Raw genomic sequence first — 19,713 nt, forward strand, 5'->3', positions numbered from 1 at the left:
GGTGGGTGATGCTGGAGGCCCAGAATCCTAACTGCAGCAGCCGCTTAGTTTGGTAGGACTGCAAACTCTCCCGCACAGGGGCTCGGCCCTGCCGCCTTTGTAAGCGCGCGGTGTAAATAAAGGTAAAGGGATTTCCGTGTGTAAGAGGCAGGCTCCCGCGTGTTCCACCCACGCCTTCACTCAGGGCTCAACACAGGTTATGTAAAGAACAAGTTACTCGGCGGTGCCCACGTGAAAAGGCGGTGGCCCGACACGTAATACATACCGCACTTCCCAAGCCCCTGCTCTGGGGCGCCCAGCGGACAGCCCCGGCCCCTGTCCCCCGCCTCCTGAAACAGCCCCCGCACCTTCTCGGCCCTCCGCAGCTGGGAACAGGCACCGCTGCCGCCGACCCGAGGCTGCGCGAGCGGCCGGGGCCACACGGCGCGCCTGGGTGACGGCAGCGGGGCTTTGTTTCCACCGGCGAGCGGTGAGTCAACGGCCCCCGCAGCCGCAAAGCCGGCAAACTCTCGGGGCAGGGCAGCTGCAACTTGGCAGCGGGAGCAGCCGCAGCTCTTCCTCCTCTGCCTCCTCCTCCTCTGTAGCCGCCGCCGCGCCGCCCAGGCCCTCCACCTCCTCCCGCGAACTTAGTCAGCGGTTCGCGCCGCCGCGCCCCGATTGGCCGGCGGGACGCGCCGCGTCACAATGGAGCCGGTCGGAGGCGGCGAGCCCGGCAGCGCCGGCGCTTCCCGCTGAGCCCTCCGCAGCCGGCAGACCGGTCAGCGCGGGTGCCGGGCAGCCGCCGGCGCGCCCGGGGGGTGCGGGGCGCACGCTGCGGGGAGAGCGCGCCCCGGGCTGGAGTCGTGGAGGTAGGTGGGAGCGGGACGCCCCTGGCTCCGGGAGCAGCCGCCCAGCCGACTCAAGGGGCGGAGGTGAGCACGGGGTGACGGGACGCAGCAGGTGGGGTTGGTCCGGCAGGTGCGGGTACCTGGCCCCACCTCACCTGCGAGCGGGGCCTGCGGGTTGGTGGCTCGTGCCGAGAGAGGAGTCGTGGCTTCGCTGCTCCTTGTCTTGGGGGGGAAGCAGTGATACGCCTAAGAGGACCACTCCTGGTGCTGGAATCGTTAGGGCTCAGAGGGGGGCGACCGCGAAGAGGCGGTGCCCACCCCGCGCCCGCAGTCAGGGCGCTGCGGGAACAGGGTTCCGGCTTCCCAGACTCGAGCCTCGCCCACCCTGGGCGAGCAGACCTCTCCGGAGGGCGTCCGCGCTGCGCTGCTCTCCTTTGACCCCCGCCCTGGTGCTGTTTGCTGCCAAACATTTTATGCCCATTGGACGCTCATTGTTCGCCTACAATTTGATCGTGGTGTTGGCATTCGTTTGAGGAAGAAGGGGTCGACCTAGACCCATTTAGAGAGAGAAGCGAAGAGATTTCCCCTTTGGGCTGCATTTTAGCAGGTGCTGAGAGGTCAGAAGGGAGGCGACTCTGTGTTGGCTTATTACTCTTGTGTCCTCATCTGACTTCCCGAAGTCTATAGGTTGCCTTTAGTCAGATGACATTTGTGGAAAACTTTAATTCGTGATGAGAAAGACTCCCTCTCAGCACCCCCATTTCCCCCTCCCAAGAAAAGGACAAATCTGTCTGTACTTAAAAACACCTTTGTGTGAACTTGCTTGAATAAGTTCTCCTTGCCTAAAAACTTTGAAAACTCTGTAAAAAAGATACCAGCATGAGAATTTTAAATTACAAATACGTAGCCAACTTAAAATAGACCATTTGTTCGCTGCTTTCTAAGAGAAAATTAATGGCATCTGTCCTTATCAAACTGTTCTGTCTCCTAAAAGTAAGTGTGGGGTTGAAGCACACAGAAGTCAAATAATGGAGTATAATTATTTAACAATTCCAGTGCCCTAGATGTGTTCAGGTAAACCTCCTGAGAACCCAAAATGCTCTTTGAGTTGGAGGCACCAAGGTGACTTTCATTTTGCCCCCGGCTTTCCTAGTCAGCAGCTCCACTCTTGAAGAGAATACAGAATGACAGCTACTCCCCCAAGTAATTGGGCCTGTGTGATTTAAGCTTGTAAGCCCTAACACATCTGACACTACTCTCAGTTCAGATGATGAAGGGGGCAAAGTTGTCACTGAATGTACCCTGAATGTACACTCTGGCATTTTTCTTATACCTACTGTCCCCTGATGTTTTTATTATAACTAAATAAATATATAATTAAAAATCTCCATGAGAATTAAATTTACTGTTCTTCAAAACTTGTTCTGTTTTTCTTCAGTTAGAAAGGTGTTTCAGCATGTCCAGCCTAACACAAATCATTTTCACATTTGGAATGATTTCACTTGACTAGTTGTTAAGGTTTGCCTTTAAAGATCATTCCCGATGGCTGTTTCATTCTTAAGAATTCTCAGAATGAAAGCACCAACATTAATTAAAATGAAATGAACTAATAAATATAACTTGAAAAGGATAACAGGTCTTCCAATTTTTTTGGTAGTAGAATTCAATTTTTAGAGCAGTTTTAACTTCACAGTAAAATTGAGAGTAAAATGCAGAAATTTCCTATAAACCTCTGGCCACCACTCATGTATAGCCTGCCCCATTCCCAACATCCCCTACCATAGTGGCGCGTTTGTTACAATCCATGAACTTATACTGACACATCATTATAACCCAAAGTCCATAGTATATATTAGCTTCACTCTTGGTAGGGTACATTCTATGGGTTTGGCGAATATATAATGTGTATCCACATGTATTCATCATGTAATATCACATGTAATATCGTCAGAGTATGATTCTATATCATAGTATCACTGTCCTAAAAATCCTCTTTGCACCACCCATTTCATCCCTCTGTCCCCCCAACCCTTGGCAACAATTGATGTTTTTATTTTTACTGTCTCCATAGTTTGCCTTTTCCAGAATGTCATATAGTTGGAATCATATACTCTGTAACCTTTTCAGATTGGCTCTTGCATTGGTAGTATTCATTTGTTTCCTCCATGTCTTTAATTAGCTTTATAACTCATTTCTTTTTAGCTTGGAATAATATTCTGTTATTCCTCCAAGTTTTTTTTAGATTGTGTATTTACCTGCAGTGACTTAAAATTCTGATTTTTTTGTTTTTATTTTAATATTTAGAACATTCTTACCTTTGCCAAAGTTTTTATTTATAAACATATATTTTTTAATTCGAGTCCTTTTTGATGGAACGTGAGTGCTTATATGTTCCTTTTTTATTTTGTACTGTCCATAAAAATTAGCCTATTTAATCTGATCTCTGATTTAGTGTCTCTCAAGTTGAATTTCCAAATTTTATTTTTGTTTTTCCTTTCCAGCATCTTTCTAACTATACTGATATCAGAAGTGAGTTCATGCTGAATCTGTCATGTTACTCCAGCCTTGGTAGAATGGTTTGCTTTGACTTCTGTAGAGCATGTCCCCACTGCTTTCCTGACTTAGTACAGGTACTCCACAAATAATTCAGGCCAGTGACCACTCAAAAGGAATTTGGGAGGTCCAGTTATAGTGTAGAATTTAACCAACGGTAAAGTGCATTTTAGTTTCTGTCATGTCTGTTTTCATATTGCTGCCTTTTCTTTCATTGCTATTGCCTACTTCATTTCGTTTCTTAACTTCCTATATACTGTTATTATGACTTAGTTTCCTCCAGGGCTTAAAATAATGTTTTTGGCAGATATAGCTTATTTTTCCCTTCTGGATCATTAAGATTGATCTTAAATGAAATTATCACTGCTGTTCGTTTAGAAATTGAACAAACGGTAGTAACAAACCCCCTGCTCTATGACTTCCTCTCATTTAAGATTCTCCTCAATTGCAACAGAATTTAAATGCACTTCTTCAATGCTGCTGTGAACCCATATAAGGAAATGAATAAAAATTGAGTTGTCAGAGCTTCAACATTGACCTTTCCTTTTGCCCTTTTGTCCTTTATGCTGTCTTTGATATGGGTCACATGATTCTGTTTGTCCCTTTCCAGACTGTATCTTTGCACTTCATCTCCTGCTTGTTCAGTTTCAGAGTCCACTGTAGTTCTTTCTTGTCTGTCTCATCCTGTGGTCATTTCCAGGGCTCCACTTTACAATGCCTGTACCTCAGTCAACAGCGCCTTCACAGGCTATCAGTTGCACAGCTTCCATTTCTCTTTTGTTTCCAGTTCCCTGCAGACGACTAAGATCTTCCTCAGCTCATCTCTGATGGAGACTACATTCTTTACTGTCTAGTAGCATATTAATTTTGATCGTTTTTCAGGTATGCAGATTTGAGAACATATTCAAACCTTCCTTCTTCTGTCAAATTCCTTTGCAGCATTTTTATTACTCTCCCCACGCCAAATGTATTGCAGATTATAAGCAGGAATTCTTCAGACTTCTACCTAAGAGTATGAACCCTATACTGTCACTTTGAATAAGTTGTTATATTAAGATTAGCTGCCAGTTACAAAGATCACAAAGAACAATAGCTTAAAGTGGCACTTGTATCTCTTTGACATTTAAAAAAAAAAAGGTTATAGAGAGACAATCCAGGGCTGGTGTTATGGTTTTACAGTCTTCTGATACCTCAGCTGGGTCCACGTTTTAGATCTACCATCAGATAAGGCCCTCAAAGTCATGATCCTAGATGGATCATGAGCCAACGTGGTTCCAAGTAGTAAAAAGTAGGAAGGAAAGAAGATGGGGGAAAGGCAACAGCCCGTGATCTCTTGAGGAAACTTCCTGGAGATTGTCATACATGTCTTGTTACATCTTACCCGCCAGAATTTAGTAATGTGACCTCACCTAGCTGGAATAGAGACTGGGGAATAGCATCCTTATTCTAGACAGGATTCTAATTCAGGAATAATTTAATTACTTTATAATTTATTCATTCTATCCCAGCAACTTAAATACAGATACTTTTTTTGATATGCCAACCTGATGCATCTGAGAAAGCTGGCTGTAAAGTAGGATCTTTTCAGAGAGGGTCAGAGTGTTGATCTGCATTGCCCTTAGCGAATGGAATTTGAAGGCATTTGGTGGGATGGGGTTCATGTGAAAGACTATTGACAGAAGAATAGGTAGCCCATAAAGGAGCAGAGGAAAATGTCCCCAGAATGGAGGCGTGGGGTGTTCCACAGTTGGCTGGATGCTGTTCCTGGGATGGCCTATCTCAGGGTCAGTGGGCTTGTATAGATAGGAACCCAGCTTGGCACTATGGCAGTGGGATACCATTTCTCCTTGCCCTGTGCAGCTGAGCTAATGGGGGATCCTTTGGGCAAAGGTTGCCTCTCTAATGCCATTGAGAGCTGTGGTGGGTGGCCAGGAAGGCTCTGCTTCCCTGTAGTGTGGTGGGCATGACCGAGCCGCCTGTCAGCCAACTGCAGGTTGTCTCTTGCTCTGAGTGCATTAATTTAGGATGAATTATGTTCATCTAAGGATTTTAAAGTTCATCTCTCTAGACAAAACTAAATGAGTTTGTTCCTGGCTTTTTTTCAATGCCAAAATAGGCAGTCCTCAATTGAGCGATGACTTGTCTTCCCAAAGCGGTTGTGAGTCATGATGCCGTTTCTCAGAGGCACAGTGCTGGGCTTGATGGTCAGGTACCCAGGCTTCCCCGAGAGAGTTCACGCTGTGCCAGCACTGCCTCAGGTGCCACAAGCCTTCCACCCTCACCCTCCCAGGAATGGCTTTGGAGCTGGGACTTGCTCTCACTCCCCACTTCCTCTGGCATTTGGAACTCTGCCCTCGGTGGCACACCAACCTTGTTCCGCCTCATCAGTTTCTCAGTTGCTATTCTCTGCCTGGAATGCTCTTTCCTTATGAATTTGCATGACTGCTTCTTTCTCCTCAATGAAAGATCAGCTCAAATGTGACCTCAGAGTATTTACCATGACCACCTCAGATAAAGGACCCATGCCCCTCACACCTGCGCCCCTCATAGCCTTTCAGACCTTGATTTGTGGTTTGCTTGCTTGCTTATCTTCTGTGACCTTTGCTCTCACCAGAATATAAGTTCTGTGAAAGTATGGACCTCTCTCCCTTGTTTACCAGCTCTTAAGCCTGGTATGTAGTCGACTTCCCAGACTTCTCCATGTGATACAGGGCAAAAATGTTTACCCCTTTGGGCATAGCATGGAGATAATAATTTTTTAAAAAAGATAATACCTGTGCTACCTGTAAATGATGGCCTGGAGTTAATGTACTGCAGATCCCTTCTTTTCTCCAAAACTTGCTATTCATCTTAGATACTAAATTTTTGCAAATAATAATACTGTGTACCCAATGACATAGCCCAAAGAAACTTAAAACTCACTCTGGGCTTCTCTTTGCTTCATTCCCCACAAAACTGCTCTTTATACACTTCGGAGCCATTTGTCCATGGGCCATATCCTTCAGGTTTCTTCCATCAGCACTTTCCTCCACGGCCCTTTTACCACCTTCAGCTGTTGATTGTCTTCCAACCACGAGTTCAGTTTATAGGCTTTCCTGTCTTCCACTCCCAAAATTTGTCATCTACACTGTAGAAAAGTAATCATTCTGAAAGGCAAATCTCATACCATCAATGCCTCATTTAATTACCCTTTAATAACTTGCTTGACCACAGGATCAAGTTCAGTGACTTGGTGAGCCAATAATAAAAACTTCCTTTGTCTGCTGCAACACTCCAGTTTCACTTCTTGCCACCCCATCATTTCTAAATCACCAGTGCATGCAACATGGACACCACATGTGCAGTCACACCCCCATACCAGCCATCCTGAATTTGCAGTACAGGGAAAGAGGTTTGAGGTGGCTAGATGGCTGCATTCCATGGCTTTGTTCCTTCACCATGACTGAGGTGCTGGATTCCCCTTGTCAAACACCTGCCCATCTTTCAGGGATCAGTTCAAGCACACTTATTCTGAAAGACCTTTCCAGACACTTTTGCTCTGCCTACTGCTCCCTGGAGCTCATCACTCCCTCCTCTGTGCTGCCTCTGTGACTTGAGCACCAATGCCAGAGAAAGTCCCTGCCTCCTCCAAGGTGCTCCTTCATGATAAAGAATGTTTTGTTCATCTCCCGAGCTACCTAGGCTAGGCATTATTCTTGGTATGTAAATGGACATCTGGGAAAGAATTAAGGAATAAAGTTCAGTATACTTATTACCTAGTCTAGGGCTTTGTTTCAGTGACATACTTTTGACTGGTATCTGACCAAAATTTTAAAGATCTCCTTGGAGGTTAGAAGTAAGAAGATACATTGCATGCTATTAATAGATACCAGTTGAATGGCCAAAATATTTTGTCAATGAGCTAGTGTTTATTGAACATTTACTGTGCTCAGAGTTCTGAATTTGGCAGTTTGCAGGGGATGCTTGAGACAGCTTTTGCACTTTTCTGAAATAATCCTGACTTTGTCTTTCTATTAGAAGTAGAAATTTTAGCTGGCGAGCACAAGCTCTTTGCATCAGGCAATTTTGAATACTTCCAGTTCCCACTAAAAAGATTTTGTAAAACTATGTACTCTCCTCATACATTTAAAAAGTTAACAGTTGTAGTTTTTCATTGTGATTTTAAATAGTTGTAAAAGGTGACATTTCTTATATAAATATTGATTAAGAAAAAACATTCTTTAATGTACTCAATGGAAGCTAAATTAAATACCAAGGTGGTTTCATATCTACCATATTATCCATTTTAAAAACACATGAACAAACTCTTTTAAAAAATTCAGGCATTATATATAGCTATTTCCCTCATAGAACTCATTTCATTCCTCTTCTCCTATTAAACTTAATCCTAATGGTAACATTTTTGTGTTTGAAAAATCTTTTATTCATTACCTTATCATATTTTTGTGACACCCATACATATATACACATTTCAGCTATAAAAGTTCTTCATTGAATTATGACTTTTACTAGTACACAATTGGTGAAAACAAGTACATTAGCATTTTGATGAGTCATTTTTAGTGATAGGTAAAATTTTGTTGAAAAGTTACCTCTCAATGAATACATGGGGCTTAAAAATAGTTTATGCATAAGTAAATATTACTTATTGCTACAGTAAGATAGGTTTCATAATCAAATCAGCTACTTCTTAAAATGTAAATTGCTTAAAAAATTTGCTGCATAGATAAGTATATAGGAATAAAAGCAATATTCTTTTTTTAAAACTCTTGAGTAACAAGTTGTCTGGAGATCAATCACAAAAGTGATTTTCAGCTTTTTGTTGTCTAACTACCTGATCGAGTCTTTCTCCAGTGTTGTTTGAAGTCATGAAAGTCATTTGGTTTCTTGACTCTACAACCCTACACGTATTTCAAAACGGCCCTCTGCTTGGGGCCTTGACGTTTTTACTCCCCAAGACAGTGCATCATAAGTAGACTCCTGAGAAGTGGGATGTTTGGCTTTCTTTTAGAATGTGGGGAAAGGATGAATGTGAAAAGGGAAAAAAGGAGATGCCCAGAAACAACCAACAGGACATTAGATGTTTTGAAGCAAATGCTTTTTAGACAAGGGTTAATTGGTGATACGGAAATAGATTGTGCAGGGTGCCCTCTCCCCTCCAAAAAGCAAGGGTCCTCAAACCCCATGCCCCTGTCTGAAGATCAACTGGTTTGGAGCTAAAGAAAAATTTTCAGTCAAGTTGACTACCAACTGTAAGGGAAAAGTTCCTTAATAAGCCGATTTAAAGATTTCAGGAACATTGACCAGGGAGAGAGCATGGCTAAAGCATATCATGCCCTTTATAAATCCCGTGGATGCTAATTTGACACCAGAGTGATTTCATCACCAGCATCCATTTTAAGTACACACAAACTTTCTAGAACAGTTAGAAATTGTACATTTTTTAAATAGCTGTTATTTGAGCAGATACAAAAAAACACAGGAAAGATCACCAGACACTTGGTGGCAGTCAGCTGGGTCAGTAGGTGACTGGTTTCTAAGAATAAGTCTCAATCCCACTAGAAAAAAAAAAAATTGTTCAGCATTTATCAAGAATGGTGATTTCTTCCCAGGAAGAGGTTGTGAATTATAGCATGAAGGAGGGTTCAGTACCAGGCTACATTTGGGACATTTTTTTCTTTATGGAGGAAAGAGAGGAATTGAGCCTGGCTGTCATCCTACTGAATAGGGAGCCTTACTGGGGTCTGCCTGGTCCCTGGCTGCTCTGGCCCTGTTTGAAAGGACCTTGTACCATTATTCACTTGCCTTCTCCAACAGTTTATAACAAATCTCTTCTAGAACACTGTACAGGAACTTCCACCACATTACTTAACATGCTGTACATAACTTTAACATACTAAAGAATTTATATTCACATTTATTCTCCTGAGGACCTGCAGTAAATGGGTCAAGTATCTGTATCATCTTGTATGATTATCCCCAGGATACAAATGTGCAAACTGAGTTTGTAAGGAGATATGTGGCTTGCCTAAGCAAACCCCACAAATTAGTGGCAGATTGGGCAACTGATGAAGTGGCTTTTTCTACAATATATTACCTGGTTCATTTTCCCAGATGTGTTATTTTATAAAAAGCTCTAAGGGTTGGAAAACTTTCCTTAAAGGGGTCATATGAAGATTTCGATATGCTCATAACATGCTAAATAGAGTGCACCACTCTTAGCAGGCCCCAGATTTTTAAAAAAGAAAAATAATTTATTTGAACTTTTGTTCTGCTGTGCTTCATTTTATGGATTTTTAAAAAATTAATTCATTCAAGATTTTTTTTCTTTTGGGCACTTAATATTTGCCAGGCATTGTGTGACAAGCACTGGGAATATATCCAGCAAAGAAAAAAAAAAAAACAGGAAAAACCTATTGGCATGGCGCATACATCCTAGAGGAGGGAAGGTGGGCAATGAGCAAATTCAAGATAGAATGTCACGTGCTAAGTGCTATGAAGAAAAATAAAGCAGTGTAAAGGGCTGAAGAGTGGTTGGTGGTGGGGATTAGATAAGGATGGTCAGGGACAGCATCCCTTGGGTGGAGATTTTGGGGAAGACCTGAATATTATACTCACCTAAGTCTGAGTTCAGAGCCTTGAGTTTATGTGGGTAAGTTGATTCCAGTTATGGTCTTGTAGAGTTATGTGGAAGAGACTTTAGAGGCCCTTCATTGATTTTTAACTTTTTTATTTTATAGATATGTTTGAGGGTCTTTCCTAGAATAACACATACATACTCATAACATTTGAGCATGCCTTGGCATCATCTTTAGATCCCCTCAAATTCATATTTTTGGTCTATTTCAGTCTTTTTTCCTGATACTACACTAAAGTTGAGAAAGGCAAAGTGAAAATGTCCCCAACGTCACCACTAGTTAGTGGCTGAGACAAGGAACTAAGATTCCCATAAAGTTGTCCATTGCTTTTTCCACTAAAATCTGTAAGTAGCTAGAATGTTAAATTCTCTAAAACAAATAATTCATCAAACATCTGTCTTTTTCTGTAACTGCACATTTTTATTTATGTAGAGCAAAACATCCCTGATTAGATTTATGTGGCTATTTTCCTTTTTTTCCTTTTCCATTTCCTGACCAGTAACAACATTAATAACATTCTGAGCATTCCAAATGTCCCTGAAAATTATGAGCTAGGAGGACTCAGGTTGTCAGCAAGCAAGAAAAAAAAAAAAACAAACCATCAAAGGGGAAAGGGGCAGTGGCTCCCTGGGGTGAAACAACAGTTACTCCCCCACCTGTACCCAGTGACTTCCTTTCAGGACATCTTGTATAAAATCTTGGAAGATACTGTGTCACTTTCAGGAAAATATTCATTATATCAACTTATCTTCCCTGCCACACTTCCTTAATAGATGTCTCAACTGTAAGTACTACAAAATAACCAAAAATTGTAAGTAGTAATCAGCCATACTGTAGGATGAGTGCGTGATTTTCCAAATTGGATGCTGTGTAAGGATTTCAATTTACATGCAAGATTTTCTAATAAATACACCTGGTTTTAAAACCTTAGATGCCTACAAGTCTACCTCCAGTAAATATTCATATTTATTGAAATTTTAGGTTGTTTTCTGTTGTGGCTCTCTTACATACAGAGAAAACTTACTTCAGTTAATTTGCCCCTTAATGTACTGACAACTCCAATAGAAGAAATCCTAGCCTTTTTCTCTTTATCAGTGAAAGGCCCTTTCCTTTATATTCCCTATCTCCACCCAAATTTGGGGGTATTTCTAGCCTACTTTTCCATTTGTGTGCCTTGTTGCTATGGTGATGGGCACCATAGGAATAAAGAACAAAGCAGATATAACAAGCATCTCCTACATGGTTTACAGTGCTAAAAAGGGATCTAGGTTTTTCAGGCATGGCTTGTTCTTTATTGGTGGCAGAACTGGATCAGCCCAGCTGCAAGGGGCCAGTAGGATTACATGCTGATTTGTGCCCTATTATTTCCTCTGTTCTACACTTTGCCAGGAGTCATGAAGGTGAAGGAAGAGCAGTGGGAGTGTGTAGAGAGGATGTAGCACAGAAATTAGCCACATGTAGCCATTGAAAGAGTCAATCCACTGCAAAGACAAATACTTCTGCTACAGCATATTACACTGGGGGGAATCTTGGACTGGTGTTAGGGTTTACCAGCCATTAATCCTATTGATTTTGCATTGTTCAACTTAATCTTTTAATAGAGGAGATTTACTAGCCCAAGTCTTTCTTCCTTCAAGGTATTTAGTCTATATTAGATATTGTTTAAAATTAAATGAAAATCTACATTGTATTTGCTCTTTTCCATTGAATTTTTTTAAAACATCAGTGGTTAAACTACTAATGCATGGTTGTTTTGTGCTTGTTTTAGAGTTTCAATAAAATATTTTCTAAGTATTGTGGAAATGAGTGTTTTCCATATGTTCTGAGAGAAGATGCCCAAAGATAGTTTTCAGACTTCTATATATATGTTCATTCTCTCCTATATTACATCTTCATGTAGCACATTCTTAGATATCCCTAATGAGTTACCCAGAGATCAAATAGTCCAGTTATTCAATTCCTTCTTCTGAATAATTATTTTTAAATTCATTCTTACTTTTAAAGTTTTGCTGTATTTTTATGTTTGAGGGGCAGGTACAGGGTAAAAATAATTCAGCACAACATTTTGGAATATAAGTCATGGGACATCATGCATCAGATTTTTGGAGCCTAAGAAGCTGAATGTTCCATGTGCCTGTTGCACTGTGGCATCGGGACCAGAAGTTCTTTCTTGATCTAAACTTTTCTTCTTTTTTCTGGTGGCTCCTTTCTTTTTACCTGATGAACCCATATTTTGCCAATTTTGTTATCTGCTACAGTGGCTCTAACACTGATATGAAAATGTGTTTGGAATCAACCCCACCATCTGTGAGTTTCTGAAGTGTCTATGCAGTATACCCCTCCCTGCCAAAATCAGCTTTCCCCTCTGTAAAAAGAATAAAAGAGAAGGTGCTAGAGAGGGAGTTGTAATACCCAGTGCTGATTCTGGCTCAGTCTTTGCCAGGGGTGGGCTTGGAGATGGATTTGTAACCCTATAAAATGCACACAGCTTTATCAGGAAGAGCCCAGGAGCTGCAAGGAAGGGTTTGAAACAGAAGGCAGCATCAGATTTACTTTAGGAAGTAATGCTGGCAGCTGAGTGGGGGATGTATTCTGGATGAGATGGTGCTGGGGGACCACATAGGGCAGTGAAGCAGAGGAGACTCGTATGAGAGAAACTTGAGAAAGAAGTCATAGGATTAGTCATATTTACCTTCATCACACGGATCCTATGGTAATTATTTAACTCATACTATGCTTCCTGAAGTTTTACTAGTTTTGCAATAACTTCTAACTTTTTAATCATTTTTCATAGGAGGAATGGATTAAGTTCTCTCCTGATTGTGTTTGGATCCCTCAAATCCCCCATTTCAGATTGCTGATGAGAGTACATTATATTAATACAACTTTAATAATCACAGATGCTGCTATTGACTGAATGTTTGTCCCCCTACCAAAATTCATATGTCAAAACCTAACCCCCAATGTCACGGTATTAGGAGGTGGGCCTTTGGAGGTAACTGGCTCCTGAGAGAAGAGCCCCAGTGAGTGAGGTCAGTGCCCTTATGAAAGAGTCTCCAGGGAGCGCCCTTGCCCCTTCCACCGCAGTGGGGGGAGTCGGTGGGCCAGAAAGTGAGTTCTCACCAGACACCGAATCTTCTGGTACCTTGATATTGGACTTCTCAGCCTCTAAAAGCACTTGTTGATTAACCCATCCAGTTAGTCTATGATGGCTTGCTACAGTCCAAACAGACTAAGACAACTTCCAATCATGAATATCCTGTGATGGGAAATGAGAAAAGACTTGGTGAGCAGTAGTGTTTGTTCTATGGGAGGAAAAATGTTTCTGCATAGGAGTGTTCTGCAGAAACCAGGTAATCATGCCCTGCAGGACAGCTCCTTGTCATCCAGAAGACTTGAGAACTGTGGACGTTTGGGGCAGGTTTTGTGTCATGGGGAGAACAGAGCAGGTATTGGTGAGGAGTTTGCCTCTTTATGGACAGTTGTTCTCTGATACCTCCTGGGCAGAGGGAGTTCCATTGCTTTTGATGTTATCATCAATGTGAAAGTATTAAGTAGGCCAGGTAGAGTTATTTCTAATTTTACAATGAAGAAGCTGGCATTCTGAGAGATTGCCTTGTTTGGCTAAATTTAAGGCAGATGGTAGGCAGATGTAAGTTGTTTTGCTTACCTCCACTACTATGCTCATTACTGAATGAATGAGTGCACGAGCAAATGCGTATTTAGTTGTTCAGTCTACCGTTCGTTCCATTGAGTTAAGCTACTTTTTATTCCTATGAAAGATCTCTTTGAACATTGACATTCATGCCAGCTTTCATATTACGAGTTCACTAATTCTGCAAATTTAATGAAATCACACAATTTTGTCTCAGTTGCCTAATCTGTAAAGTGGAGATAACCTCATAGAGTTGTTGGGAGCATTAAATAAGTTGATATAAAGGGCTAAGAAGAATATTTAACATATGGTTATCTTGTTGTTAGCACAACTTCCATGATTCTTGTAATGCACGGAGCCTATTTGACTACTTCAGCCTCATATCAGCTACTGGTTAGGGCCCAAACTGGGCTTGTTTTGTCTTACCATGGAGGAACTATGAAGGAATTTCTACTTTACTTGTCTTCTGATAATTTATAATTTGTCATTTAACTAGGCCTTAAGTGAACTTTTTCCTGGTCATTTTTTTTCTTTTTTTCTTTTCTTTTTTTTTTTCTTCTTCCTGGTCTTTTTAAAAGTTGAGTCAAATTACTCAATTCTGAAAAATGAGTCTTATATAGTTACTGATTGAATAAGAACACTGAAGACAAATCAGAAGAAATTATAGTTGTCCTGGGACCAGATCAGAAAAGTCTCTAAACTTCTGGTTAGCCTGAAACTTGGTCAATCTTCAGAGTCTCTGAAATTCAGCTTTGAACTATTCAGCCAAGTGGATGAGTAAAAAGATCTATAGTCCACATTGCCAATGGATATTTTGAGGTGCGTAGAGTTTAACCTTGAAGTCTTTTGTGCTAGTTGGTTATCTTGGGTACATACTCCAAGTTCAAGTCTCAATGGCTTAAAATCTTCTTTATTTGTCAGAAGTCACAGAATTCCTTTGTTTCTTTTCCTGATGTGCCTAAAGGTGTGTTAGTCACTGACTGATAGTCTCCTTACAGTCATCTGTACAAGCAAAAAGTCTATTCTAGTAAAAACAAATGATGATTTTTAAAAATCTCTATCCACGTGTGTTTATGGAGGACAAGGTGTAAGGGTAAACAGCTGTCTGGTGTGTGCAGCATGGGGCTGAGCTGGGAAAGGGCATAGAGGAAGGAAGCTGTTTTTCTGTAGTTCACCCTTTTGAGTCTTGTGTTTCTCCCCTCCAGTTAAGTCCTCAGAGATGTAACACATGGTGAAATCTTATAAAAAAAGTTCCTTTCAAAAACAAAATGTTTCCTTTTCTAATGAGATTCTGCCTTGGTGCTTTGTTGGCAGTATGCTGGGAATTTTGAAATGTTCTCTGTGTGTTTCTGTGATTTCCACCTAGTAATCTCATTTGGCTTTACCAGGTGTAGCAGCTGTTGTTTTATACCAACTATTGCTAAATTATATTTAAGTCCAAAGTTGAAAACCCCTTTTTTTCTACTTTGGCCTAGGTTATCTAGAGTTTTATAAAATGTAAGCTTCTTCCCCAGCCCTTGTAATTTTCATGTACTTGCAAGGAATCTTATAATATTAATATTCCAGTGTATGGTTTAGCTAGGCTGAGGGTCTCTCACAGGACACTAATGAAGCTTGCAGTGTGTTTTGTAGAACAGTATTTCTTGAGAAAATCATTCTTTTTTCTCCTGAGGGAAGAAGAGACCTCAATTCCATTGTAACTTAGGTGGTATTTGGTATTTGATGTAATATGATAGATGTTTGTTTTGTACTTTGTTATTAGTGATTGTGTTTGGTAAAGAAAAATTCAAAGTTGAGAAGTCAAAGGCTTTGAGAATGTCCTCAGGAAGCAAAACCTCAGAATTATAACAATTTTATTGGATAATTCTGCAGTTTTATTTGGGGGGAATTAGATGTTGAATTTGGCCTTTTCATTTACTCATTTAATGTAACAGGAATTTGCTTAAATAGCAGACAATGTATTTTGCTTCCTTTGCAATCTTTTCTTAGGGGTTCTGCAGTTTGCCTGTTTTAATAACAAGGCAATGGTTTTTGAGGTCTCAGAAATAAATAGGTGTGCATTTACATTCCTCCCAAGATTAATTTTGTTGGTTCTGAATTCCACCTGATATCTATACTATCCATTCCCATGCTCGCTTTTGAGAACTTAAATTTATTTGCCTCATTCAGGATGTAAAGCAATAGTTTTCCTTGTTGTCAAGTCATATGGCAGTCAGTTCTGCATTTACAGGTAATGAGGTGTATCAACATCATGCTCTCTCAATTACAAAACCATCTTTATATATATATATATGTATGTATATATTGCATATGATTCTGACAGTTCGGTGAGGGAAAGAGGGAAGATGGCTGTGGTTAATTCCTATTTTATGGGTGGGCTCTGAGAAGTCGCACCAATATTCCCAAAATAACACACAAACAAAAGTGCCAAGACAATAACATAGGCCTTTTAACTCCATGTCCACTGTTCATTCTGCCCAGTCATACTGTGTCAGCATACCCTGTTCTATACCACGAGACATTTCCCATATAAGGAAATTCGTCAATATGCTGTGCAAAATTGTTGGACCAAATTTCAATTAATTTTATAAAATTAAATAGTTATTCTTTAGTTCTTTCCCTACAAAGCATTTGTTATTGAACTGTATGTGTCTTGAGAGAGGTTTCCCACTTTCCAGGCCAAAGGCATTGTGAGTGTACAGTTTAAGAGGCAAGGTAGCAGTAAGAGAGATGTCCCAAAGGGAGCTAGGACTGAGAGACAAGCCCACTGGGAACAGTGTGGGAGGTGAGACCTGAGCTGAGCCTTGCTGGTTGGGACCAATTTGGAAAGATGAAGTGGGCGGAGGGAAATGTCTGAGCCGAGCTATGCAGGGAGGAATACACGCACTACTGAAATAACTGAGGGTGAAATGACACATCCAGGATTTGCTTCAAAATGATCCTGGGCTAGGGTGTGGTATGAGTTGATAATTGTTGAAGCTGGATGATGGGTGCAAGGGGCTTCCTTACACTATTTGTACTTTTGTATGTGTGAGGAACTTTTAATATAAAAATGGTATGGGGCAGTGGGTAGGCTGGTCTATCTGGAATAAAAGGTTTGTTCAAAGGTATGGTGGGAAGTGATGCTCGAAAGGCAGTTTGGGTGCAGATTTGGTGAGGGGCAGGGGGTTAGTGAATGTCCACAATGGCATCTGGATGAGTACTGTAGACACTGGTTCATTGACTGGATTTGAGTTTTACTTCCTATGGGCTCAAGGTGGCATTGCAGTGCAGCCTGGCATCCTCATCAAGAGTGGCAGCATCCCCACTTTCCTATCTACTTAGGCCCTTCCACATCCGACGTGCTGTATTCAGTTCTGAAAAAGCTTTTTCCAAGCCACAGTTCAGTGGTGGTACGTATCAGGCACGGAAGGGCATCTCTCATCCTAGGAAGCTTCCTGGTAGAGCACTCTGTACACTTATGGTCATCTACCTGGGAAGGACTTATTTTCCCTCCTGCCAAATCCCTCTCCTACTCTTTTCCAAATTCTTTCTCTTGTGCCTGAGACTGGGCAGCAAGAGAGAAATAAAAACATTACTTGGATTCCCCAGTAATATGAACATATATGTGCATGACAGCATCTAATTTAACCTCCTGGAAACAGACTTTAACAGCAGATTTATACACAAGCATTATGCACTGAATCATTTGGAAAGCCTAACACTTTGGGGTAGCTTTCTGAAGCAAAGTTCTGTATTCCTTCCTGCTTAAAATGTTTCTCTACTACCGGGGAAAAAGAGGAGAAGGTATGTCATAGAAATTTGGGCAATTTGTAATGTTAAGGAATTGTTCATTATTTGGATGCGACTGAGTGGTATGATGGAGCTGATGAGAGCCAATAGTTAAATTTTCAGGAATTTTGTAGACCAGTCATTAAACATAGCATTTAAAATTAAATTATAGAAACAAAAATTAAAATAGTAAATAAAAATGATACTAAACACATCACTGCCTAATTATTCTATTATAATTTGCTATTATGTGTGTTCTTAACTTAGGTCTAATGTATCTGCATCATGGAAGTAGAGTATAATGGTGCACTGTGTATTCTTAGCTTCATCCTAAGTGACATCATGTTAGTGGCTTGGAATTTTCCATGGTGGGAATATGTATGCAATGTAAATGAACAAAGACTACAAATCAGTCCCTGCCCCAAGAACTGCTTATTAACTATCTGCCAGCACACCACTGAATATGATTATGATATTCTGGTTTTATTTTTTAAAGCTCCTCACCATTTAGAGATACATACTGAAATAAGACAGATAAGATAGGATATCTAGAATTTGTTTCAAATAATCCAGTGGGAATGGGTATTATGATGTTGTACTGTTATATCAGAGTGGTGGACATACGGGCTTCATTTGACTCCCTACTTTTGTGTTTGTTTTAAACTTTAAAAGAAGAAGTTAAAAACCATAATTAATGAATGTTACAATGAAAGTAATTAAGTTACCTATACCCAGTAGATAGTCTGCTACCTGTCTGCGCCCCAAAGTTTGGTACTAATATTCCTTTGATAAAATATTATTCTCTAATTTTAAAGCCCTTGTTTGTGATTGGTTTGTATAAATCATGGAGTTTAAATGTTTATTTCTTGTTAAATAAAATTGAGAAATCACTATGTGCAGTTTACTTTACTCATAAAGACAAAGGAATCCAGTAGAGCCCTCCCTAAGACACTGAAAAGTTCTCTTGCTTCACAATGGAGGTAAAAGGCATTTGTCTTTTTATACGGATTGCAGTGCTGTCTGCAGAACTGGTTGTACAAATAGGGGAAAATAAATCAACTTATTGCTCAGAGGGCTACTTCAAGCTCTGTGACAGCTGTGTACCCTTTAGATATATTTTGAGCCTAGCTGATTTGAGTCATTGTTCAAGGAAGGAGTGCTGTCAAGTGAATTGTCTTCTGTGCAGATTACGAGAGCCTTTCTAAACATTGCCTTACTGATACAAGTGATCTGTTTAGAATGGTTGGCCTATGAATTAAATTAGACCCAAGCCAATGACTTAAACAGCATAACCTAGGTTATATACTGACTACATTTCACAAAGAGTGTACAAGTACAGTATTTTTTCCTAATAAATGGAAAATTTGTAGCATAAATTATTTAGAATCCATCTTTTTTTCCTAAGTTTGAAGTCCTTTTAATTTTATTCTTAATATGAATTAGAGTATGATAATAGTTTCTTCTTATCTTTGATTGTATAATAATTCATACTAACTAAATACAGTTAACCAGAAAAAAAAAAATTAGGTTGAGTAAGGAATGCAGGTGGTCATTGTGATTATCAATCAAACAGGTGGTGAGGAAATTATAGGTTTTATAATGGGGACAAGGAAGGACAATAAGAACCTTAAGAGGAAAGTAATTTATAATATTGATCTTATAATTTTAAGTTATCTGAGTCTCTGATCTCATAGAAATACAGGCTGAGACCATTCTCTAGGCTTGAGCACATGTGTACAAAAAAAAAAGTGTCAAACAATGAAAACAACAGATGTCAAACTCAGGTAACCTGGGGTCAGAATACCAAATGGAACCCTAGACTAAAACAGATGCTGAAACAGGAACTGCGATCAGGAAACCAGAAGTGAGGGTAGGATTGGTAGAAGAATCATAACTCCTCATAAGGCAGAACTAGACAGAGGAGCCCCCTGGAGAATCTGGGAGGTTTTAACACTCAGCTACAGCTTTCCCCATGTTAATTCCTTTGTCCCAAACCTTCAGTGACCCAAAAGATCCCACTGTAATATAGGTCCTGAAAGAATTTCAGTGTAGTATATAAATAGAAATAATGGTTCAAGATTAAATTGTAGCATGGAAACTGAGACATGATTACTAAGGAAAAATACATACTAAATTCTTCAAGTATAATATTCACAAGACTATGATTTAACCACTCAACAATTATTTATTGACTCCCTATTATCTGGGCTCAGTGCTGGAATTCATCAGTGAACCCTACAGATAAAAGCCCTGTGCTCTTGAAGCTTAC

General features: G+C 40.5%; 1 protein-coding gene across 2 annotated transcripts in view; it reads left to right on the top strand.

Annotated features, from left to right (window-relative positions):
* The first annotated feature begins 329 nt into the window (after positions 1 to 329).
* The window catches only part of LRRC8B (leucine rich repeat containing 8 VRAC subunit B), a 69,718-nt gene continuing 50,334 nt past the window's right edge, over positions 330 to 19,713 (top strand). Inside the window, exon 1 of one of the 2 annotated variants that reach the window (XM_017654704.3) lies at positions 330 to 911. The gene's annotated coding sequence lies outside the window, so the exon portion shown is untranslated. The remainder of the gene's footprint in view (positions 912 to 19,713) is intronic. The other variant, XM_036998327.2, reaches the window with a different exon arrangement.

The sequence above is a fragment of the Manis javanica genome, chromosome 4 (genome assembly GCF_040802235.1).
Source record: "Manis javanica isolate MJ-LG chromosome 4, MJ_LKY, whole genome shotgun sequence".
Taxonomy (NCBI): Eukaryota; Metazoa; Chordata; class Mammalia; order Pholidota; family Manidae; genus Manis; species Manis javanica.